Source organism: Schistocerca americana, chromosome 5, assembly GCF_021461395.2.
Source record: "Schistocerca americana isolate TAMUIC-IGC-003095 chromosome 5, iqSchAmer2.1, whole genome shotgun sequence".
NCBI lineage: Eukaryota > Metazoa > Arthropoda > Insecta > Orthoptera > Acrididae > Schistocerca > Schistocerca americana.
Genome location: NC_060123.1, coordinates 666,030,576 through 666,056,745, shown reverse-complemented (window position 1 = coordinate 666,056,745; position 26,170 = coordinate 666,030,576). Strand labels below are relative to the sequence as shown.

Below are 26,170 nucleotides of genomic sequence, written 5' to 3'. Positions count from 1 at the left end.
ACTTGTTAAATTGATAGTTCCGTAACTTATATACCTGTCAGCAATTGCTTTCTTTGGAAGTGGAATTATTACAGTGTTCCTAAAGTCTGAAGGTATTTCGCTTGTCTCATACATGTTGTAGACCAGATGGAATAGTTTTGTTATGGCTGGCTCTCCCAAGGGTAACAGTAGTTCTGGCGGAATATAGACTGCTTCCGGGGCGTTGTTTCGACTTAGATCCTTCAGAGCTCTGTCAAATTTTTCTCGATCATATCTCCCACCTCATCTTCATCTACGTCCGTTCCCTTTCTATAATATTGACTTCAAGTTTATCTCCCTTGTACAGACCTATTTACCACTTCCACTTTTCCACTTTCCCTTCTTTTGTCAGTACTGGTTTACCATCTGAGCTCTTCATTTTCGTACAGCTGTTTCCCTTTTGCCCAAAGGCCTCTTTAACTTTCCTGTAGCCGGTACCTATGTTTTCCCTACTGCTTGTAAATCCTTATATTTTTCCTCTAGCGATTTCTGCTTAGCCTTTTTGCACTTCCTGTCAGTCTCATTTTTTACGCGTTTGTATTCCCTTGGTGGATTGGATTGGATTGGTTGGGGGAAGAGACCAAACAGCGAGGTCATCGGTCTCATCGGATTAGGGAAGGACGGGGAAGGAAGTCGGCCGTGCCCTTTTAAAGGAACCATCCCGGCATTTGCCTGGAGCGATTGAGGGAAATCACGGAAAACCTAAATCAGGATGGCCGGACGCGGGATTGAACCGTCGTCCTCTCGAATGCGAGTCCAGTGTGCTAACGACTGGGCCACCTCGCTCGGTCTCCCTTGGTGGCTGCACCTATGGTACGGCTATCTATATGGCTATGTAAGGGAAATTGCTTCGTCAGATCTGTTATGTTATTGTAAAACCTAAATAATTTTTCGCTTTCAGACATTACCCTCGCTTATGTAAGAATACTCAGCAGAAAAAAACATCCATGTCGATACGGAACATTTGCAATTTACCACCAAAATAAAGCATAATAATAAAATAAACATTTCGAAGAAACAGAAGTACGAAAACGCTACTATAAAACGAGTAAGTGCAGCCAAAATAGGATAAGTTATAATGTTAGAAGACGGCGATAACATTAAAACATTCTGTTGAAAAACCTTGACGTGCCGTGACATGACTTCACGGTCCGTTGACAACCTGTGCGAATGCGCCATTTCAAATGCGCTGTGGTATGTTTTGGTGTGACGTGCTGTGTTGGCGAATGAGAACTGGCCTTAAGCAAACAGCGTCGTCTCTAGATCACGTGACAGTTTCAGTTTAATGTTGACAACATGCACAGAACATAATGTTCGCTCCAGAGATACTTCTGCTCTGTGGAAAAAGATAACGAGATCATAGAAGAAGATAATTTTACGCACACTACTAGCGAAGCGTCGTGAGTAGGTAAGGTAAGATATAGTGTAAGTGCTGTTTATGTTAATGTTCTAAGTTAAATGAGTAGTTTATTCAGTGGCGCGTAAACATCAGCTGTCTATCTCAGCGCTCGTAACAATACTTTCACTTCTCTCCTCTCCCCTTCCTGCTTCTCAAGTGTAAATAAGATCGTGCTGCCACATTGTCCTTCAGAGCATTGCAGGTTGCCGGTTAATATCTCAGTGTGCAAATATCTCGTCAAAAACTCCTCCCTGAGATTGTCTGCTGACGTTGCTGCTGCGGACAGAGAAGCAGCGTCGTTGAGTAACCTCAGCGAAAGGTTTTTCACCGTTGGCCCACGGCCCGTCGTCACTCACAAGACGAAAGAGATAAGGAAGCAGTAACGTAAACACCTTCTAGGAGCTCGTGTTTCAGTTGGTTCTTCTGGAGTGCAGCCCTATATCTTAACGACCTCCAACCATTTGGACAACAAGCTGTTCCTCGAAGCATAGAGGTTATCGTGCGGCCGTGAATACGGTAGTTCCCCTGCAGCTGGAAGCGAGCCAGGAGGTCAGCTGTGTGCCTATAAGAAGTCGGCAGGTTCCTCCGAAACGGAGACTGGAACTAGCGCAGCTGCTCACATCTCTGCCTGAGTAAGTTGAGCTACACGCTATTAATTTTATAGCCGTTGTGCTAAATATCTTTAAGCCTAACACGGGACTCTCAGCACTGCTGTTTCGCTTGTCATAGTGACACTGAGCTATACGTGCGTTATCTGCTTTTCTATCAGCGTCTGGAATGCGAACTGTTTGCTCTCTTGAGTCTAGTATCTTCCTGCGTATGCACAGGAGACTTTTTCTATCATTTTACTTCAGTTTTCCCCGTATCTAATTTTTTTCTGTAGTTAAAAAACTGAAGGATTGTTGAACACATTGAGCTTGCCCATTTTTCCACGTATTTCGTTTTCACTTGCTGTTTCTTGCTGATTTTTTCAGCATGCGTAACTGTTTATTTTTTAATTTCTGTTGTGTTTGTTCGTTTTCCTCTGTGGTGTTGAGTGAGTGAGATCGACAACGATTTAAATTCTCATCTGGCCCTGCAGATTTAGTTTATCCCTGGTTTCCCTAAATCGCGTAAGGCAAATTCCGGGATTGCCTCTTCCAAAAAGACCTACATATCTTTTATTCCACTTTTTCCGCAATCAGAGTTTGTGTTCCATCTCTAATGACCTCGTCTTCAGTCAGACGAAATGTAATCTCCCTTTCCTTCTTCTGTGCATTTCTGAGATGCTACTCAAATTTTGTTACTATTTGTAACTTGCACATGGTAGTGCCCTTTCCCGTCCTTGACAGTAAGCATTTGAACATTCAAAGAAACTGTATTTCCGTTATCGCACCTGAACATTTCGACCAGTTTCGCCGTTGTCGAGATACTCGTTCAAGGGCTCTGAGTAGTAGTAACCTGCCCTTCGTCAGAGTCACTTATCTCGATGGGTTTCCCCATTTGCAGCCCATGTCTTTGGTAGGGTGGTCCGCCACCGCCACCGCCTGCTCCGCTTACATACTTCTGTTACCGCGTCATGTGCGTCCACATATAGTCACCCACACCGTTTACACTGCTCAGAATATCCATTTAGAGGCATGAAGCATCTGTAAACAGTTATGATCGCGTCCTGTCGGATTTCCATAAATTGCGTCCACTTAAAGATAGTTTAAGAGACCTTCTATTCACCTTCTATGAAGAGCTGAACGAAGCGGTGCTGCTCAATTGAAAAACTATTTTTTGTTTGTTTGCGAGTATTGGAAAACTTGTGCAACAATTAACCAAATGCACTGAAAAGCAGGGTGACTCTGATGAAGATTGATTTCACTGCAAATTTTGTACTGTTGTAAAAAAATAATGTGCATATCGTGTTTGGCTTACCCTCGCAGTTGCTCATTTTCTCATATAAAGCACTAACTTTACCTTCACTCAGACGCTCTAAGGCAGGTAGCATTAAAGTAACAAATATGTATTTTCTTTTACAGCGGACATTTACTGCACATCATGGCAGTCCTTATGAAAATCTTCTTCATTTCTCTGGTGCTATCAATTGTTGCTACAGCTGAGCTAGAAAAGGTAATAAAATACTTGTAGTAAGATGTATTTGCTGTACGGAACGTATGTACCGATCTGAGAGAAACTCCCTGTGGGACCGACACCGCTAATCATCAATCGATCCGATTTTTATGAGATTTCGTATTACTAACCTTGTTAGTTAAACGAAAACATGTCTACTGTTGATAACTGCCCCGAAGGTCAACTGTAACTTAATGATGTCGTAATTGTTGCTAGTTTAAAAGGACCTGGACGTCATGGCCTTTAGTTTTTACTAGCATTTTTAAATTTAATCACTCAAAAACTATAATAGATATTGGAATGAAACTTTAACCAAAAATTAGTATAATGTGACCTCTTTGTGACAAAATATAGAAACAGTCGAATACGTGCCGTGAATATCGAGTTTTTTCTTACGTACTGAATTATGTGTAATTTTTATTTTAGTACACTGAACTTCCACATTTGAACTTCAGAATGAATGGTCAAAACTAATTTTATTCTTCTAATTATTAAGTTGTTGAAACAGTAAACCAGGAATTTTTACCAATTTGTTGTTTTGTGTATTTTTTCTCGTAATAATTTAAGAACATGTGACATGCTCCACCTTAAAATATTTAATACATTATTGTTTAGAGTGGTTCACTGTATGTGCACTAAATTACTATTCATGCAAAGTTTTGTTTTCGTAACTTTGATAATGGATGAGATAATTATACTTAACCATGCAATAACGTTGATTACAAGAAACTGAAACTAAGGATTTGTATCAATTTAATGGAATAAACCTCGGGTCCTTGGTGAAACAATGTAAATTAACTAAACAAACGCTGTTTTTTGTCTTGTTTCATAAATTTTGTTACGGTAACTGCACAGCTTAGTGGTTATAACCCGAAACCCTGGTTGTGCAGTAGGTTATAATAATATTTGTGGAACAAGACAAAGAACAGTGTTTGTTTAGTTAAAGCTTTGTATGTCATTTTCTTCTCAATGATAACATTACAGCTCCATAATCTTGTTGATTCTGAGTGTCCTTTTCATCTTATTTACCTTTCTTTCTTTTCTTTGGTATTCTGGCCTCATTTTTATGCTTTCAGCATCTTTTTTCAGCTTCAGCAACATATTGTCAGTCCACGCGTTGCAGCCCACTTTTCATGTTGTCCTCAGTTTTGATGCCTAGACTGCGCATGGTTTTTAATCTGCTCGTTACCCCATCATTAAAACATGTTATGGCGTCCATCACACCAGTCTAAAAAGTTGACATGCCAACAAAAACAGTTTTAGGCAAATGCTCCCAAATGTAACTACTGAAACTTTCATTCGGATTGTGTATTTTTCCATGTACACATATTTCCAGGAGTTGAGTATCTGAAAGATCTCTATAAATTGTCTTTACTTCTACGATAACAGTTTGTGACATGGAGTGTGCATTTGTATCTTTTTGTCCATTTGCTTCACACCTGTTATACTTGCACCATGAAGTGTTTCCTTCTGGGCAGAGGCCATGCTATGGATGCTCATCAGTGGATATTATATGAAACCGATTTGCCCAGATTGCTTTCCTCATCTCACAGACTTTTTCACCGTCTCTCGTGATAGCTAGACCGTAATATTATGTGAAGTTTTGTACTTCTGATTTGGTGAGTTTGCTTTGTCACGCAATGGCTTTGTCGTCAGAGAGTTTTTTTACTGTCATGTCCTTGCAGAGTTTCTTACGTCTTGCCCTCATTCTCTTCTGCACACGTTACGCACATTCCATTTTTTTAAAATTTAAGTTTCACCATATGGTTTAGAAGCCACAGCACTATTGAAGCGTTTAGAGTCATCATCATAAAGGTAGTGAGTAAATCGCACATCAGGTCCAGCAATTGATGTACTAAAAATAGAGACTGCCCTCTTGCTTTACACACCAATACTGAAACCTTCAAAGCTTTTTTCATTTGCCTCACACTGACTCAGCACTGGCAGTGTTTTGTCAGAAATTGACAGTCTGGTAGCTTGCCTGTGTCTATAGAGGTAACTGTGACAATTAAATTGAGCGATGTATGGCCTCTCTTCTGCCAGGAAGTGTCCAACGCAGTGTATTGATAAACATCTGCAGTTTCTTTCGCTGATCACTGCACAGATACTTCTTTCACTTCTGTTAAGGCATTACGCATTCGTTTATAATATCTCTCAAACTTGACAGGTGACAGTGGGAGATCCGTCATAGCAGAGTATATCTGGGCTGCTTTCCTTCCCTTCCCAGTACACCTCATGGCATAAGCACATTTTGTGTATGTTACAGGGACATGTCATTGTACAAATGGTTCAAATGGCTCTGAGCAGTATGGGACTTAACTTCTGAGGTCATCAGTCCCCTAGAACTTAGAACTACTTAAACCTAACTAACCTAAGGAATCACACACATCCATGCCCGAGGCAGGATTCTAACCTGCGACCGTAGTGGTCGAGCGGTTCCAGACTGTAGCGCCTAGAACCGCTCGGCCACCCCGGCCGGCTGTCATTGTACATTTCTTTACTTTACATACTTGATATTACAATAAAATTTTGATGGATAGGCCTCTTTTATGTCCTCACTAAACATAAGGGATTTTTCACTGTTACAGTATTTACACTTAGCAACGGACAAAAGCTGCTCTGAAAGCTTGCACTTCCAAATTCAAATATAACCTTTATATACAACACCAACATCTTGTTCGTTTTTGGTAAAATGTTTCAATTTGCGTTTTTGTCAATCATTTGCGGGCCACTATCTTCCGATTCTTACTTTGACGTTGGCTCACCAATGATTTGAGCTTATTTCGCTTCTGAAGATGACAGTTTAAACTGTCGAAACTAGTAAAGTGAACCAAATAAAGGTTCTCTTGTATAGCTGACGACTAACTTTTTAACTTCGTTGAAATATTCTACAGCTGCTGAACTACATCTATGAAGAAAATCCTATCTTCAAGATGATTCATTTCCTTTCTCTTGCTGACAGTGTGTAAGTATCTGCAGGCTGTCTGAACATCGAAGCAAGCCCATAATCAGCTGTGCATTAAATAAAACCACCTTATTTAAGTTCTTGGCAGAGGGTTCATCGAACCACATTCACAGTATCTCCGTACCATTCCACTCCCGAACAGTGCGCGGGAAAAACGAACACCTAAACCTTCCTATTCGAGCTCTGATTTCTCTTATTTTATTTTGATAATCATTCCTACCTATGTAGCTTGGGCTCAACAAAATATTTTCGCATTCCATGAAGCAACAGTCATAGTGTTTGACTGCGTCCGTTATGGACGAAATTCACTTATTTTCTTTCTACTCTCACAAGGGTCATCCTTTGATTCGTGCCGGCCGTTGTGGTGGAGCGGTTCAGTCCGGGACCGAGCGACCGCTACGGTCGCAGGTTCGAATCTTGCCTCGGGCACGGATGTGTGTGATGTCATTAAGTTAGCTGGGTTTAAGTCTTGGGGACTGATGACCTCAAATGTCAAGTCGCATAGTGGCCAGAGCCATTTGAACCTAGACTCGCGCCCCCCTTTCAGTGTCAGCCCGCACTCGTCCTCAGGTACGCAGCAGGTGGCTGTCAGCGCTGCTGAGGCTCACGGCTCTGTGTGTGAGTGTGTGTGTGTGGTGTTGCAGTGTGGGGACCCGTGCGTCAGCCACCAGTGCGGGCCTGGACAGCGGTGCGTGCCGCGGCAGGTGCAGTGCGTGAGGGCGCCTTGCTGCAGCCTGCCGCATTGCGCCGACGCAGACAGCAGTGAAGGCTGACGCTGGCCGCGTATCGCCTACGCACGCCTGCACGCAATAAACAGTCATTTTACAAAGTGTGAAGACGTTTACTTTTCTCTACAACCCTCTGCCTAGCTAAATGTACACCTACATACATACTCTGCAGGCTACCACACTGAGCGTGGTCGATGGTACCTGGTTCCACTGCTAATCATTCCCTTTTCATGTTCCACTCGCAGATGGAGCTTCCGCATGAGGCATAGTTCCTCCTATCCTGTCTTTGGGGTCCCTACGTGGTAAGTATGTTCATCACAGTAGCATCGTTCCATCAGTCTGCAACCTGTCGCAAATGCTGGTTTTCTAAACATTCCCAACAGTGATGCAAGCTGAAGAAATGTATTTAATATTAACAGAATCTTCCGTCGGTTCTTGGTAGAACAACATTATAATAATAAATGAAAAGCACCAGTTTGCTTTTGTTCTACAATATTATTTTTATTGCTAACCGGTTTTCGGCTTACAAGGCCATCTTCAGGCATTTACTGAGTATTATCACCAAAGAAGTTAAATGTTAGCAGACAACACTGGAAGAGAAGTAACACATCTAGAGTGAAGTAGAAACATACAGTGAGTAACATCCTTGCAATGAAATAGTAAAAACTGAACAGTACATAAATAACAATGGAGTTGACAGGAAAACCTTTAGCACAATATAAGAATAACATGCCTACATAACGGTATCTATTGATAAACAAAACTATTGAAATAAGATAAAGTTAGTACTAGGCAAGTCTGTATGGAGAGTGATACACAACCAATTAAAAAAGAAGAGACAGTTGTCAATGTAAATACAGAATACATGAAGAACTTAAGCTATATTAATACGATAAACAGAAATTAATAAATGCAGGAAAATTGAGGTGTTTGAGGGAACGTACAGTTTGAGAGTGTGGTGGTACTGCATTTTAACATTAACTTTATAATCAAAGCAGTGGCTGTATACCAGTTTACATTAAATAAATGAGCAAAGTAAAATATGAACAGTATTTGATGAGACAACTACAAGGGGAGTTAAACATGGACAGTAATACAAGTACAAGTTAAAAGCAAACCCTTAACTATTGAAACTACAGCAATGTATTTAAATTTAAGCTGTGGCTGGGACATGAATCTGGGTATCCTGGCTTCCAAGGGAGATGTGCTAGCCACTACACCAGCACAGCATTACAAGTCGCAACTCGGCACAGTCTACTCTTGTCCAACGCCCTCCCTAACAGAAACTTCAGTCGTGTTAGGGAGGGCATTGGACTAGGATAGTCTGTGCAGGCCTGTTAGCTATGCTCCTGTGTTGTTGGTGTAGTGGTTACCATGCCCGCCCACTAAACATGGAGACATTGGTTCAAGTCCCAGCCCCACCACACGTTTTGATTCATTTCTTCACCTTCGATCATGATCGTAGATAAAGATGAAACTAAAATGTCTTGAGGAAAATTTAATTATATCAGTTCTGAATAGCATTTCGCGAAAAGAATATTCAAGGATTATCATGTAAGTTCCCATAGTATGAGCATAACACTCGCATGTTGATCGAACCTACCGATAGCAAATCTAGCGGCGCGTGTCTGAATTGCTTCACTGTCTTCATTTAAACCCACGTCCGACCCCGGTAGCTGAGTGGTCAGCGCGACGGAATGTCATTCCTTAGGGCCCGTGTTCGATTCCCAGCTGGGTCGGAGATTTTCTCCGCTCAGGGACTGGGTGTTGTGTTGTCCTAATCATCATCATCATTTCATCCCCATCGATGCGCAAGTCGCCGAAGTGGCGTCAAATCGAAAGATTTGCACCTGGCGAACGGTCTACTCGACTTGAGGCCCTAGTCACACGACATTTATATTTAAACCGACCTGGTGGGGATCTGAAACACTCGAACAGTACTCAGGAATGGGTCGAACAAGTGTTCTGAATGCTGTCTTCCTCATTGGATGAGCTAACTGCGGTCGACCACGTGCCATCCCTCGAACCGACGTTACGTGCTCACTACATTTCGTAGCACTATAAACGCTATGCCTGGATATTTAACTGATGAGACAGTGTCAAGCTTCAAACCACTACCACTCTATTCGAACATTATAGGATTATTTTTCCTTCTCATCTGCATTAATTTTTATTTATCCACATTTAGAAAAACCTGCTGTTCATCACACAAAATAGAAATTCTGCCCAAGCCATCCTGTATCCTCCTAAATGTCAGACTTCCCTGAACACGACAGCGTAATCAACAAAGAGCCACATATTGCTGCTCGTGGTGTCCTTCAGTTCATTAATGTATATAGAGAACAAGATTGGTCCTATCACACTTCCCTACGGCACTGCTGATGATACCCTTGTATCCGATGAACACTCGCCATCCACTACGACGTACAGTCTTTTCAACATAGTATCCTGAAAAATTGCGTGAAACGCCTTTTATGTACTAGCCTATTTCAAGGGTGGTCAGAAGCAGTCTGAAAAGCTTGTAATGGTTTTGCAGGGTAGGTTGCGCTGAGAAATAATGGTTAAGAAAAAACCTGCTACCTTGCACCGTTTCTAAGTTATTTGGAATTGAAGTTAGTCAATCAGGCCATGGCGCGCACAAATTCAACCAGCCCACCAGAGACGGTGTAGCCGAAAGTGTTCTTCGTTTGGTTACCTAAAACCGAACAAGGGAGCGATGTAAAAATTGGCCATATTAAGGACTGACCTCGACCCAAAGGCCGAGCAGTCTCGTGCACCGTCGTCTACGCTGTGAGAAGCACTAACTGCATGTGGCAGGCGGCTTGAATTTTCGCACGATGCGACCTGATTGGCTAACTTCAAAGCTAAATAACACGGAAACGGCGTAACGTATCGAATTTTTTTCTTGACAGTTACTTCTCAGCATAACCTCCCCAGCAATGCCCTTACAAGCATTTCAGATCGTTTCTGACCACCCTGTGTAGCGTCTTACAGATCAAAGCCTTATGTCGGGCAGATAACTATTGCATAAGTAGGAGCATATTTCGCTGCTTTAATGGACATCTATCCATGCGACAATGGATAAAATCCGTCTTTTTTCCCCTCAATTCCCTCGTTGATATGCTCGTAGGGAAACGGCGGTTCGGGTATTTCACCGGGCGGAGTGATGCAGTGGTTAGCACTCTGGACTCGCATTCGGGAGGACGGCGGTTCAAACCCGCGTCCAGCCAACCAGATTTATGTCTTCCGTGATTTCCCTAAATCGCTAGAGGCAAATGCCGAGATGGTTCCTTTGAAAAGCCACGGCCGATTTTCTTCCCCATCCTTGACACAATCCGAGCTTGTGCTCTGTCTCTAATGACAACTATGTCGACGGGGCGTTAAAGCCAAACTTCCTTCTTCCCTTCGGAAATCTCCTTAGATATTAGAACAGTTTTGAACCATACTACTCAAAACCAAGTTTTCACGATCCTAAAATGCAGCAGTCTGAAGACAGGATCAGAAAGTCGCCACTTAAAGCGTAGAGGTCATGGGAGACATGCCACGTGGTGATGGCAGTTAGTTCCCACTGGAAACAATAGAAAACCTGTCCAGTGGGCGCGATGGTAGTTAGTTCAGAAAGCAAATGCCCTGCCCAGTAGGTGGGGTGGCAGTCACCTCTCTACTGGAAACAAAAACCCTACCTAGTGGATGGAATGGTAGTCACCTCCTTATAGGAAACCATCACCCCGTCCAGCATATGGGTCGGAACTATTCTCAGTCGCATCGTCTGCTGTCGGCAGGGGCTTGGGATCACTCAACAAGGTGAACTGTAGACTCGGCCTTTGTGGGTGCTAACTTAATGTGGCTAGGTACACGCTCATTCCAGATCGAAGAAGTGTGCGTTGTTACCTCGCTGTGCAAGCACAGAAAGCAACTGAAGAATATGGCCTCGTTGGCAACAGCAGCGGATTGCTGGAAAATGTGACCGAAGAGGCAAAGGAAATGTTGATGTCGGAGAAGCTGATGGTGTGCCAGAGAACCATGATCCTGAGCAGAGTAGGTTTCAAGTATGTGTCCCAAAGAAATACTCGTAGATATAAAGGGCATACAACAAATCATCGATTTTACTATGTGGGCACCTGGACTGCAAACGTACAACCGCTGCTTTTGTGTCGATTCTGTCTCGAAGTTTAAGGATAATTAATCCCTGAAGACTGCCTATTATTATGTTTGAGCAGTTACGCTAGCCGCTATATAGTTATGGCCTTTGGCACTTGCCCTAGAGAAGTGGTAGTCAAACTAGTCCCTATCGTCCATTAGTGGAACATCCAGCTTTAACAGTGGGTGATGGGTGGTAGGGGTTTTGAAAACATTTTCATCAGGTTTTCTTGAAATTCCCCATGACAATTTAAATTTCAGTAAAAAGGTACTGTTTGCATAATCCGCGTATAAGTTTACCTCACGCTACCTAAGCGAAACTAAATTTCGATTTAGTGTAGCTACAAACAATAGCTTGTACAATTTCCCCACACCACCCAGCTGTATGACATAAGCAAAGCTAGTAGCTGGCACACACCCTCCCCACAAAATCCAATCCGCAATGAACAAGAGGCACGTGCAGACGACGATATACAGACAGGTTCTTTTATTTGGAGTTGCACTGGTCAGTACAAAATTAGATCTCTGAGAGTGAGTACATGACTACAGAGTGAAACAAAAAAAAAAAACAAAAAAATGTGAAATAGCCCATGTCTCCAGAAAAGAAATGTGTTGATGGCTGTTTGGCAGCGTACCTGAAGAAGGATTTCATAGGATCTGTTGTAAATAAACAACATCCAGTGTGTTTATTTTGTCGTACAACATTATCCAATGAGGCAATGAAGCCAAGTCGATGGCGGTAACATCTTTCTACAAAGCATCCAAATGATAATGACAAGTCTATGGAACATTTTCAGGAAATGTGTAGAAAATTTCATAATCATTCAAGAATCATTGCATTATTTATGAAATAACTTGCAGAAAACGAAGATGTATTAATTACAGATTGCTGCATTCTACAATTAATTGTAGAAAGTGGTAAAAACTAAAATAAAATGGGGAAACTGTAATAATACCCTCGATAAAATAATTCATCTCATCAATAACGCATGAGGATACACCTGGAATTTTAAAAACGTTGCTCCTAACCAACAGCACAGTAAAGCGATGAAGTGAAGCATAGCAGTTCATGTTGAAAACAACTTGAGTATTCTTCAAAACTCTTCATTTACCATGGGTCTGCAGATAATAATGCTATATTGATGGCGTGTGTACATCATTTTGGTGAAAACGGTACATTACAAGAAGAAACGCAATTCCTTACAGATGCAACAGAAATACCTACGTTTAATATTGTGAAATCATAGTTTACAAAGAATAATATTTCTTTGAATAATATTGTTGAGTACCCTGATGGAGCAGCATCAGTGGTATGTCATTGTCATGGAATTTTTTTCTTATTTGAAGGAAGAAGTGACAAATGTCTTATGTATTCATTATGTTATGCACAGTTTTCTTGCGGGAAAGTATCTAAGTTTCTCTGTTCACCATTAACTATAACATATTCCATGCGGTTCTGCTCACTCGCCTTGCATAGGGTGCCTAAGAGATGGTGCGTTCTCGGAATGCTATACAACAGTTCAAGCAAATAACATTAGTAGTTTTTAGTACAAATAAGAAGACTGACAATACTCAACTTGGAATTTACAATGGAGTCGCAAGCGATGGGCGACATGCAACTTAAATCCGAGTCCTTTGCTATATACGAGGTGCATTCAAGTTCTAAGGCCTCCGATTTTTTTTTCTCCGGACTGGAAAGAGATAGAAACATGCGCATTGTTTTAAAATGAGGCCGCGTTCATTGTCAATACGTCCCAGAGATGGCAGCACCGTACGGCAGATGGAATTTTACCGCCAGCAGCGAGAATGAGAACTGTTTTAAATACTCATAATGGCGACGTTTTCCTTACTTGAACAGCGTGCAATCATTCGTTTTCTGAATTTTCGTGGTGTGAAACCAATTGAAATTCATCGACAGGTGAAGGAGACATGTGGTGATGGAGTTATGGATGTGTCGAAAGTGCGTTCGTGGGTGCGACAGTTTAATGAAGGCAGAACATTGTGTGACAACAAACCGAAACAACCACGGGCTCGCACAAGCTGGTCTGACGACATGATCGAGAAAGTGGAGAGAATTGTTTTGGGGGATCGCCGAATGACTGTTGAACAGATCGCCTCCAGAGTTGGCATTTCTGTGGGTTCCGTGCACACAATCCTGCATGACGACCTGAAAATGCGAAAAGTGTCATCCAGGTGGGTGCCACGAATGTTGACAGACGACCACATGGCTGCCCGTGTGGCATGTTGCCAAGCAATGTTGACGCATAACGACAGCATGAATGAGGCTTTGTTTTCGTCGGTTGTGACAATGGATGGGACGTGGATGCCATTTTTCAATCCAGAAATAAAGCGCCAGTCAGCTCAATGGAAGCACACAGATTCACCGCCACCAAAAAAATTTCGGGTAACCGCCAGTGCTGAAAAAATGATGGTGTCCATGTTCTGGGACAGCGAGGGCGTAATCCTTACCCATTGCGTTCCAAAGGGCACTACGGTAACAGGTGCATCCTACGAAAATGTTTTGAAGCAGAAATTCATTCCTGCACTGCAACAAAAACGTCGGGGAAGGGCTGCGCGTGTGCTGTTTCACCAAGACAACGCACCCGCACATCGAGCTAACGTTACGCAACAGTTTCTTCGTGATAACAACTTTGAAGTGATTCCTCATGCTCCCTACTCACCTGACCTGGCTCCTAGTGACTTTTGGCTTTTTCCAACAATGAAAGACATTTTCCGTGGCCGCACATTCACCAGCCATGCTGCTATTGCCTCAGCGATTTTCCAGTGGTCAAAACAGACTCCTAAAGAAGCCTTCGCCGTTGCCATGGAATCATGGCGTCAGCGTTGTGAAAAATGTGTACGCCTGCAGGGAGATTACGTCGAGAAGTAACGCCAGTTTCATCGATTTCGGGTGAGCAGTTAATTAGAAAAAAAATCGGAGGCCTTAGAACTTGAATGCACCTCGTACAATGTTTGCTTAACCGCTTGCAAGCCCGATATCTTTTTCTTTTCCCAACTTGTGCAATGATTTTTCTGGGCTCTGCTGCATGGTCTCAAATATCCAAAATCTCCTGTTGGTTTAGTTTAAGCGGTCTTCCAGTTCGCTCGGCATCAAACACTGATCCTGTCTCTCGAAATTTCTCAATAAGTCGACAAACCACATTAGGCTGAGGTGGAGCTCTTTCCGCTAAATTTTGAGCAAATGCCTCCTATACTTATTCCGTATATTTATCGCCTTGTCGAAGCACATGTTCAACAAGAAAAGCACGTTTTTGAGTTGAAAGAACCATAATCAAAAAGCAACATGTAAAAATGGTTCAAATGGCTCTGAGCACTATGCGACTTAACTTCTGAGGTTATCAGTCCCCTAGAACTTAGAACTACTTAAACCTAACTAACCTAAGGACATCACACACATCCATGCCCGAGGCAGGATTCGAACCTGCGACCGTAGCGGTCGCTCGGTTCCAGACTGTAGCGCCTAGAACCGCACGGCCACTCCGGCCGGCCTTCAACATGTAAACACTACACATCGCATTCAATATCTTGCATATACTGAACCAAACTGTTAACGGTTACGCAACAGCAGAACGAAGTAAAAAACAATCGCGTATTTATGGAAAAACAGTTCCGCAAACTTCGTTTCTAACTTCCAACATAATCTACGCCCGTAAACCAGTGCACAGCGATTTTCCGAACGCACTGTACCTCTTCAAGCTATTTGTCTAGTATTAATTTCATTTTATCTTGACTCGAGTGTAATTGTTCGCTAACAATGTAATTTTCCCTTCCACCTCATCTTTGCGCACACATCGCGCGCATGGACACATACAGACACGCACAAACACACACACACATACACACGCAGACACACACACACACACACACACACACACACACACACACACACACACCTCCTCACACAAACACACAGTTTTAGGCCGGCCGGAGTGGCCAAGCGGTTAAAGGCGCTACAGTCTGGAACCGCACGACCGCTACGGTCGCAGGTTCGAATCCTGCCTCGGGCATGGATGTGTGTGATGTCCTTAGGTTAGTTAGGTTTAAGTAGTTCTAAGTTCTAGGGGACTGATGACCTTAGAAGTTAAGTCCCATAGTGCTCAGAGCCATTTTTGAACACAGTTTTAGACGTTCAGTTTCAATGTTTTTTTTTGGTTTCTCCCCTTTATATTTATTTGCGATTCAACCTGAACATTTTCAATCACGTTCTCATTGCACTGTCAAAAATGACATTTGCTTCGTCTTTGTACGTCACTCTTGAAGTGTAATACTTTTTCAGTGTTGTTCACTAATACTATATCATCTCTGGCGACAATGGGCATTTAAGGTCTGATGGTGACGCTGTTAGCCAAACACCGTTTAACGAAATAAATTAATACTGTGAAATATCTACAATACTGTGCTTTCCATTCATAAGTAGAAGGAAATATTTCGCTGCAGATCAGTTGAGTGTGGCCTGTCCTTTGTTAACCATTGCGCCAGCTCGTTCACTCACTGTTGAATGAGGTCATGCACAGTCGACGGTGGCAGTGAGAATATGAAAGGAACATAATTTTGACATTAGTAGCTGTTCAATACGCCATTTCCGGCCCACTACCTAATTAACAAAGACTGGATTAATGAAGGTCTGACGGCAGAGGTCACTGGCTTTCCTCAGTGGTAGTTGCAGGAGTACTAAAGCACCAAGCTGCCTGATACCGAAGGACAGTGAGCTGCTAAACCCTCGTGGTACACACGTCATCCAACTGACGGTCCACCTCTACACACAAACCAGTATGGCGCTATGGATCACGACCTACGCCGGTTGCTGCTGTAGGTGGAATTTGGGTCCAGTACGAACAAGCATGCTTGCAGCTCGGTTTTCAAACGGTCCAATAGTTTTACCCTTTTCCAGATAGTCGATGCGGATTATCCCTTGCGAATCCCAAAAGATAGTCGCCATAACCTTTCCGGATGAAGGAATGGTCTTTGCCTCTTTTGGTGGAGATTCTCCCTTGGTAACCCATTCTTTAGATTGTTGTTTGGTCTCAGGAGTATAGTAATGTATCCATGTTTCATCCACAGTGACGAAACGACGCTTAAAGTCCTGAATAGCTGCAAACCATCCTTGCAACACTTCACACGATTCCGTTTTTGATCAAGAGTAAGCAATCGTGGAACCCATCTTGCGCATAGCTTTCTCATGTCCAACTGTTTATGCAAAATATTATGTACCCATTCATTCGAGATGCCCACAGCACTAGCAATCTCACGCATTTTAACTCTTCTGTCATCCATCACCATATCATGGATTTTATCAATGATTCCTGGAGTCGTAACCTCCACAGGGAGTCCACAACGTTCAGCATCACTTGTGCCCATATGGCCACTCCCAAAATTTTGAAACAGCTTATAAACTGTTCTAATCGAAGGTACAGAGTCACCGTAATGTTTATCAAGCTTCTCTTTAGTCTCCTGAGGCGTTTTGCCCTTCATAAAGTAATGTTTAATCCCCACACGAAATTCTTTTTCGTCCATTTTTTGACAATCACTCGACTTCCTTGATTCACACAAATGCCAAACACAAAGGAATAGACCAATATGGCTGAAACTTGGTGTGCGTTCTTGCCAAAGATGCTCGTAACTAAACATGACCTCGATACGCGCCGGTGTTGCTATCTCTCGGACTTCGCACGGACTTTTCATACGCCCTTGGCTGAGAGGTCCCATCTGGGGAAGTTCGGCCACCAAGAGCAAATCTTATTTCAGTCGACACCACATTGGGTGACTTTGCACGCCGGTGATGACGATGAAATGACACCTAGTCCCCAATTGGAGAAAATCTTCAACCCAGACGGGAATCGAACCTGGGCCCGCTTGCCTGAGAGGCGAGCGCTTTACCACCCAACTAAACAGGCGGAGGTGAGAGCATGTGACACTGTCGATTGTAATCTCTCCACTGGATGGGGATGTAAGCTTGGCAGCCGCCTTGGTGCTATTCGAAAGGAGTGGGCTTTGTGCTGGCAGCGGATTTCACTGTCTCCCCTCCCTGCATCCATAACAGCGCACAAAATCCACAGCGCACTGCACAAGCACTCTTTACAGTGATCCACATGGCACAGATACACACTTGCCATTTCATAACAGCCCGAAGAAAAGCAACGGCAAACCACCTCCACTAGGACCTTGCCCACGACAAAGGTGCGCTATTTCCGCATCTGCTCCCCTACACTCATTCTGAGAATCCGGAACACTATGTTATATATGTTATACAAAGGAAACCCGAACTACAACGAACAATGTTTTGTAGGTTGTTTAGTGATTTTTTCTGAGAATTTTTGTACAAGGGACCCGTGGTTTCCGAGAGCTTGTTAATGAGTACTTACATTTCGCTTGATTTCTTGCAGTGACTTTCATCTTCATATCTTTTAGGGTGGTGCGTAATTTCGTAGCGTTTTTGTTTCGCAAGTTGGTATTCCTAGTGCTATGGGTGTATTCATCGATTGTCAGTTTTTATTTGTAGTTCACTGTTGATATTTGAGTTTACATATTGTCGTTTGGGAATGGTGAGTGGAGCTATAGACGCCGCTACAAAATATAGGCCCAAGTGAGGTAATCTGAACATATCCAACATCTTCTTCTCTTTCAAATCAATAAAGGAGTGACAGCAGTGGAGGCAGAATTATTTCCGCCGTATGTGGGGATACTAGATGAAGAGATAGAGAAAGTGTATGAGGATATTGAAAGGGTAATTCAGTATGTCAAGGGAGATGAAAATCTAATAGTCATGGGGATAGGGAATGCAGTTGTAGCGGAAGGAGTAGAAGAAAAGGTTTGCAGTGGGGCGGGGTCGGCCGTCTGTGTTTTGTTAACTCTATCGTTCAATCCACCTACCTCGATAGGACCCTTGCCGATGCCCATTCACTTTGTGGTACCAGATACGTCCTAGGTAGTGTGAAGCAGCGTTGATGAAACCACTGCCTAATACCTACCACACACAGGCCGCGTAACTCTAGTTGAAAGTCAGTTCCTGAAAGTTAATGATTAAAAAATCGGGCGTTTCGGATATTCAATCTACTTGCAGAAAAGCATTTAAAATTAGATTAACTCTGATTTTATTTATATTGAAACACATGAAATGGCTATCAAGTCCGTATTTAATATGATGAAACGTTATCACTGAAAGTTCACTGTCTGTATAACAAATATTCTCTCGAAAAGCAGCCATAATTTTAGCAAGCCTGACCCGACTCATTTTCATGTTCTACCAGTCACTATTCGCGAGTTAAACATTCGGTCGTTTCAGTGGTCTCATTGGTAAGAAGTGCTCGCCAAAATATTCCGTACAGAGAACAAAACACGCCACGCGGAGTTGTTACTACGACCAGAAATTTCACACGCTCATATCTCTCAAACTATTTAACTTAGAAACACCAAACTTTGATTAAAATCTTCGTAACTCCAGTCGCTTCAGTCACGATATGTTCGAACCGAAATTAGCTCACTACCTCCTCATCTTACAGAGTGTTTTTAAGGAGCGATCCTCCATAGTGTTATCCGTAGGCTGGCTAGCAAGCGACTCCCTCCTCTGCACGCTCCTCTATTCGTGCGGGAACGGCTTAATTCTGGTTGGCTGTTGATTTAAACGACCAATCAGAACGTTCCTTCCTGATCATTCCCGCGGCAAATCTTGCCTTATCCAGTCACTAATTTGATAGTAATTAATGTCAGCAAAACTTCAGTTCCTTGTATTATGTTTAATCAAAATAAGCAAAGAGCGAAATATTCTTCAAATTAATAAATAAACTTATTCCGCCTCTAATTTCCATTTTGGCTGCTTTTATACAAAAACATGTTCACACAGACATACGCCACCTGAATCGTGGTTGCAACATAAATTTCCCACGGTTCGTTTGTACGAGGTTTTAAATAAAATGACATATTAAATTTTAACGTATGTCCCACATACCCTCTCTCAATCATTCTCACGCACTCACACAACAAAATATAATCAAATAATAATTTTGACCGATTTTTGTATTACGTGGTGCAAAGTGACTAAAGTTTTAAAAAGAAAATTGTAATTAATTGATTTTTATGCACTGACAACTTTTCAATGGCTTCAAATGATAATGAAAGTCAATCTGTTATTGTTCCTAACTTGGTTTTAAAAAACAAGCGTAGGTTTTAAGATTTTTTACGTAATTCTCTTTACCTCTGGAACTACAATAACTAAAAATCTGAAATTATGACTGCATCATTCCATTAATAACAAAAAGCTGTGTACCAAATTTGAACGAAATCGGATAATAACTAATATGGATTATTTAGATTGTAACCTCCCCACCGCAATTTTTTTTTTTTAAGAAAATATATCAATACTTAATAGAAATGGGAGCCAAGTGTAACCTCCCCACAAAAATTTTAAAAGAAAATAACGATACTAATTAGAAATGCTGATGGACATGGCTCTATGCGTAACCTGCCCACAATCAAATGTACTGACAATGGCAACAAATGTGAAATTCGCAATCTGACTCAATTATAAATCCTTCAAAAAATTAAAGTCCATTCAGTGACAAGAAAATTCAATTAAACCGAAATATCGGTTTTTGGCCCTGTGTAAAAACAATCAGAATTAAAGTCTTACCTCAGAATAAATGGATGTCACATATCTGCTCTTGTTGTTGCGCACCACTTGGAGGAACTACATTGCAAATAATAATATTCTCCTTTTTTTTGTAATTCTAGTGAAATTTTTCTTCAAAAAGAAGTGGAATGAAATGGGAAGTGCAACGAGATCTTTAATTCAAAAAAAATTAAACTTTTGAGAAAATGCTTTTGAAAATAAAAAATTATTATTGGGAGACTTGTTGGAGAATAATTACAATAAATAAAATTTTTCATTATCTAATGATTATATTAATTAACAGTATACCTTATTCCTCATCTTGACCATTGTTGCCGACCGCCTACATCACACAACCGCACTGGGCTGCTACTACTGACCGACCGCTCTGCATGACGACTACAGACTGAGTACTGCTCTCAACTAGACAGAGCTACAGACTCGCAACGACTGACTGACTGCTACTCTGCATAGCGACAACTAACTCGCAAAGACCACTACTGACTGAGAACCGCTCGCAACACTCGCGCGGTCAAGCGCATACTCTCTGGTCACAGATGCTACAATGCCTCGCCATCGCTGCTGCGTTACATACGTGTTTCAAGATAGGTAGAAGGTATGAGTCTTTGTATCGAGTGAATGTTACGCCATGCAGTTCTCACAGTAGGTAGCGTCAGCTGCGCTGTGAGCAGAGCGAAAAAAAAAAAAAAAAAAAAAAAAAAAAAAAAAAATGCCACCCTGCTGCCACCTTATTAGACGGTACAGAAGAAATACTTCAGTTGATTGGTGAAAGGAGGAAGTACAAAAATGTTCCGGGAAACTCAAGAATACAGAAATACAAGTCGCTGATGAATGAAATAAATAGGAAGTCCAGGGAAGCTAAGACGAAATGGTTGCAGGAAAAATGTGAAGACATCGAAAAAGAAATGATCGTCGGAAGGACAGGCTCGGCATACAGGAAAATCAGAACAACCTTCTGTGACATTAAAAGCAAGGGTGGTAACATAAAGAGTGCAACGGGAATTCCACTGTTAAATGCAAAGGAGAGAGCGGATAGGCGGGAAGAATACATTGAAAGCCTCTATGAGGGGGAAGATTTGTCTGATGTGATAGAAGGAGAAACAGGAGTCGATTTAGAAAATACGGGGGATCCAGTATTGGAATCAGAATTTAAAACAGCTTTGGAGGACTTACGGTCAAATAAGGCAGAAGAGATAGATAACATTCCATCAGAATTTCTAAAATCATTGGGGGAAGTGACAACAAAACGACTATTCACGTTGGTGTGTAGAATATATGAGTCTGGCGATATACCATCTGACTTTCGGAAAAGCATCATCCACACAATTCCGAAGACGGCAAGAGCTGACAATTGCGAGAATTATAGCACAATCAGCTTAACAGCTCATGCATCGAAGCTGCTTACAAGAATAATATACAAAAGAATGGAAAAGAAAATTGAGAATGCGCTAGGTGACGATCAGTTTGGCTTTAGGAAAAGTAAAGGGACGAAAGAGGCAATTCTGACGATACGGCTAGTAATGGAAGCAAGGCTAAAGAAAAATCAAGACACTTTCATTGGATTTGTCGACCTGGAAAAAGCGTTCGAAAATATAAAATGGTGCAAGCTGTTCGAGATTCTGAAAAAAGTAGGGGTAAGCTACAGGGAGAGACGGGTCATATACAATATGTACAACAACCAAGAGGGAATACTAAGAGTGGACGATCAAAAACGAAGTGCTCGTATTAAGAAGGGTGTAAGACAAGGCTGTAGCCTTTCGCCCCTACTCTTCAATCTGTACATCGAGGAAGCAATGATGGAAATAAAAGAAAGCTTCAGGAGTGGAATTAAAATACAAGGTGAAAGGATATCAATGATACAATTCGCTGATGACATTGCTATCCTCAGTGAAAGTGAAGAAGAATTAAATGATCTGCTGAACGGAATGAACAGTCTAATGAGTACACAGTATGGTTTGAGAGTAAATCGGAGAAAGACGAAGGTAATGAGAAGTAGTAGAAATGAGAACAGTGAGAAACTTGACATCAGGATTGATGGTCACGAAGTCAATGAAGTTAAGGAATTCTGCTACCTAGGCAATAAAATTACCAATGACGGACGGAGCAAGGAGGACATCAAAAGCAGACTCGCTATGGCAAAAAGGGCATTCCTGGCCAAGAGTAGTCTACTAATATCAAATATCGGCCTTAATTTGAGGAAGAAATTTTTGAGAATGTACGTCTGGAGTACAGCATTGTATGGTGGTGAACCGGAACAGAAGAGAATCGGAGCATTTGAGACGAATGTTGAAAATTAGGTGGACTGATAAGGTAAGGAATAAGGAGGTTCTACGCAAAATCGGAGAGGAAAGGAATATATGTAAAACACTAATAAGGAGAGGGGACAGGATGGTAGGACATCTGCTAAGACATGAGGGAATGACTTCCATGGTACTAGAGGGCACGGTTGAGGGCGAAAACTGTATAGGAAGACAGAGATTGGAATACATCCAGCAAATAATTGAGGACGTAGGTTGCAAGTGCTACTCTGAGATGAAGCGGTTAGCGCAGGAGAGGAGTTCGTGGCGGGCCGCATCAAACCAGTCAGAAGTCTGACGACAAAAAAAAAAAAAAGTGTTGATAATGCCACTGGACAGAGCACGGCAAGAATATTGTTTTCTTGTATTAAGTAGGATCGTTTTGACATTAGTGACTCTTCACGTCCAGGAAGGCCTTCGGGGGTCGATGAAGATTGGTTGAAAGCATTAATCCACAATCCACATCAGTTTGCTCGAGAACTCGGAAACGTAATGAACTGTAATCATTTCACCACCGTGTGACATTTGCAATCAGTGGGGAAAGTTCACAAAATTCGGGTGTATGGGTACCGCATGCTCGAAGCCAAAATCACAAAAAGCAGGGTGTGGCCATACGTGCGTGCATGTCTGCTTGCTCGTCATCACCTGTTTTTCTTTCCCCCCCCCCCCCCCCCCCCCTCCGGGATGCCACTAGATAGGCTACGTGCAACAGGTATTGGGGTTCTGGGATACCCACTACAGGATGGTTATAATTAAATTTTCGTTACCGAGTGGGCACCCGACTTTATAGGAATGAGGTTCAGACTATGCGCTGCAGGATTTGCGTTGTTAGAAGTTTTATTGTCATCGGTTTCAGTTAGATGTCGATACTGAAAGGGTGGCGCAGTCTTGAAACGCAAGCATCAGTTAGCATTACAGTTCTAGAAAGTCAACACGGGCCTGGACAACTCGAACAGGGCTTTGCTCGTAAAGCTGTTTTGTCTTAACAACAGCAACAGAGTAGCTACTCTTCCCCAATATCGACGAATTAAAGGAATACGGAGAGGTTCTCTCTCCTCCCCAGTGTTGAAGTACGTGATTGGGGAAGGCGATTTGGGAACTACTCCTGGGAGAGGTCGACCGCCAGTTGTGCCACAAATTGTTGAAAAACTTACTTTCTCCAGGGCTGAGAATGCTGGACGCAATGTACGATCTTCAAACAGTGCACCAGTTGTGTCACGACAGCTGAACATTCCACGGTCCACCGCTCGATAAGTGCTGCGAACAATTGTGCAATGGTAGCCTTACAAACTTCCTGGTTGTCGTGGATGCAGGTGGTCGTCACGGTGAGCAAAATTCATGACTTGGAACATCAATGTGGTACGCACCTGACAAATGTTACCCTCTCATGCGGAAATTAAAATGTCTTTCTTTCGATGGTTTATTCGTTATTTCTCTTCCGCATGTCCATACGAATTTTTGCACAAAATTTCATTATTCTACGATCACACATCTCAATTATCGAAAGTTTAATTATAATCACGGTGTAGATAACGGCGCTACAAAGTGCAGTCCCCTCGTCAGGAGAAAAGGACTTACAGAAATCTGCCCTACTGTACCAGACGTAAACAAACACGTAACTCAGACAGGCTTCGTGTGATTAGCAGCACGCTTGAAGTCGTTCAGTCTGTTTCTGCCGTTGTAGCGATCACACAACTTGCTCGTAGAACTACTCAGACTCACACAACGTTAACAGTCGAAAACGTGGTTATCGCATATGATGAATGTTACTAACTATCAGAACAGCTGTGACGTTGTTTGCTGGAAGGTACGCTAATTGCGCAGTATCATCTCTGTTTCTCTTTGCAAAGTTTATTATCAAAATTCAAGCAACCGGGCGTGTAATGAATAATCATCTGATTAGAGAAGTGTAACTAGCATTTTAGCAGTGGGGACAAAAAAAATCGACATATCAATATGAGCGGCAGCATATATGTCAGGGATTTCAACCAATGGATTGGTGTCTACAAAAAATGCTACCTGTTGGGAATTATATTACAGCTTTTAGATGCATTATGGACGCACTTAATTTGCGAAAGAAATCTAAGATGTGGCAACACGCCAGAAAAACCAGTCCGCCGCTTTAACAGCCGAGAGCAATGGGTGAAACCAAGACATCAACGCACCATACTGGACAGTAAAAGCAGCTACGTACGTACCACAATAACTTGAAGAGCACATCATTCACAGCGTATAGTGAAACGGGTTCCCACATACAGCGATCCTCTTTACATCTTTGTTCACTGCTGTGCTTTATCGAAGGATCTAAGGAGGTGGGTTCAGAACAGACTACAGCGACAACATAAACATTGTTGAGCAACCAGCAGTCTGAGTACGTGTTGTCAGCTGTAGCAAGCACCTCTGTATCAAGCTGTTCCGCAAACAGACAAGTGGAACGTGGACGTCGTCTCGCCGAATAGGCGCTATCAGCCGAGCGCCTGGCTTTAAGATCTCAAGCGCATCCTACACAATGTGTGTTTTCCTGCTCCAACTACAGGTGATAGCCTCGTCAAACGCTTTGGGTGAGTAGCAAACCTCCTATGTACTCCAGTGCTCAAACGGGCAAATCTTTTATTGAGGTCGTGCCGAAAAGAAATGTCTCCGGACTTTTTACCTGAAAAGTGTTAAAGTTTCTAAACAAAGCGAACGTTGTTAACATTCTACAACTTTATTCTTGACGTACACATATTTGTTGCTCTCTGGCGCTAGACGGCTGCGAGTTGTAGCGAGCAAGACGGCGGTGTGTGACGTAACTGCGTCGCTGCGTGAGAAACGGGGTGCTGTAATCGAGTTTCGCGCGACCGCTACGGTCGCAGGTTCGAATCCTGCCTCGGGCATGGATGTGTGTGATGTCCTTAGGTTAGTTAGGTTTAAGTAGTTCTAAGTTCTAGGGGACTGATGACCTCAGAAGTTGAGTCTCATAGTGCTAAGAGCCATTTGTAATCGAGTTTCGAAGTCGAAGGGTTCGTCCACACATGGAGCACCGTGTCCTTCAGTATGACAATACCAGACCACACACGAGTGCTGCGACATCTGCGACAAACCGACGCCTTGGGTTCACTGTCATCCGTCATCCTCCATACAGTCCCAACTTGGCCCTATTCGACTTTCATTTGTTTCGAAAACTTAAAGAACACATTCGAGGACTCCACTTTGAGAGTAATAATGCGGTGCAAGCAGACTGGAGTTTGTGGCTCGGCCAACGGAGTCAAACACTCTACAGCGACGGTATCAACAAACTGATCTCTCACTGGGAGAAATGTGTTCGTTCCTAGGGTGCCTATGTTGAGACATAAATACATAGACATTAACAATAAAGATATAGAATGTTAATAAAGTTTATTTTATTTAAAAAAAACTTAAGGAGTTTTCACATAAAAGATTGGGAGGCGTTACGTTTCAGCACGCCCTCTCGAATTGATACTGAAGTAATCTGGACAGGAGTTCGAGGAAATAACACTAATGCTGTAGTATGTATATGTCATTTCTAGATTCCTGCTTTGACTTATCTGTAAACTACTGAAGTTGTCCTTTGCTTTCCCTTTTGTACTACATTGTATCAGAAAATATGTTGATCCACCATAATGTCCGTGATCTTTGTGGTATTGTGCAGATCTACGATAATGTCAAACCTTAGGGACTTTCAGCTAAGGCAAATGGCAGGTTCCTGCTTAGTTGTTATGTCCTAACAGTAGTAGCAAATGCGTTAGGGATGGCCGTACCTTCTGTATCTAACAGCTGCACACTGAGTTCATGGAAACACAACGTCTGCTAACCATCGCTAGAACTTCTCTTAATACAGGAGTAGGAAGACCAAGCCCATTATGGTGTATGCTGATG

The 26,170-nt window shown here is 42.4% G+C and overlaps 1 long non-coding RNA gene across 1 annotated transcript in view; it reads left to right on the top strand.

The window, feature by feature from the left end:
* The first annotated feature begins 1,980 nt into the window (after positions 1-1,980).
* LOC124615631 overlaps positions 1,981-26,170 on the top strand; it is a 59,377-nt gene continuing 35,187 nt past the window's right edge. The window contains exons 1-3 of the long non-coding RNA XR_006979804.1: positions 1,981-2,049; positions 3,424-3,514; positions 7,124-7,509. This is a non-coding gene — a long non-coding RNA (uncharacterized LOC124615631). The remainder of the gene's footprint in view (positions 2,050-3,423; positions 3,515-7,123; positions 7,510-26,170) is intronic.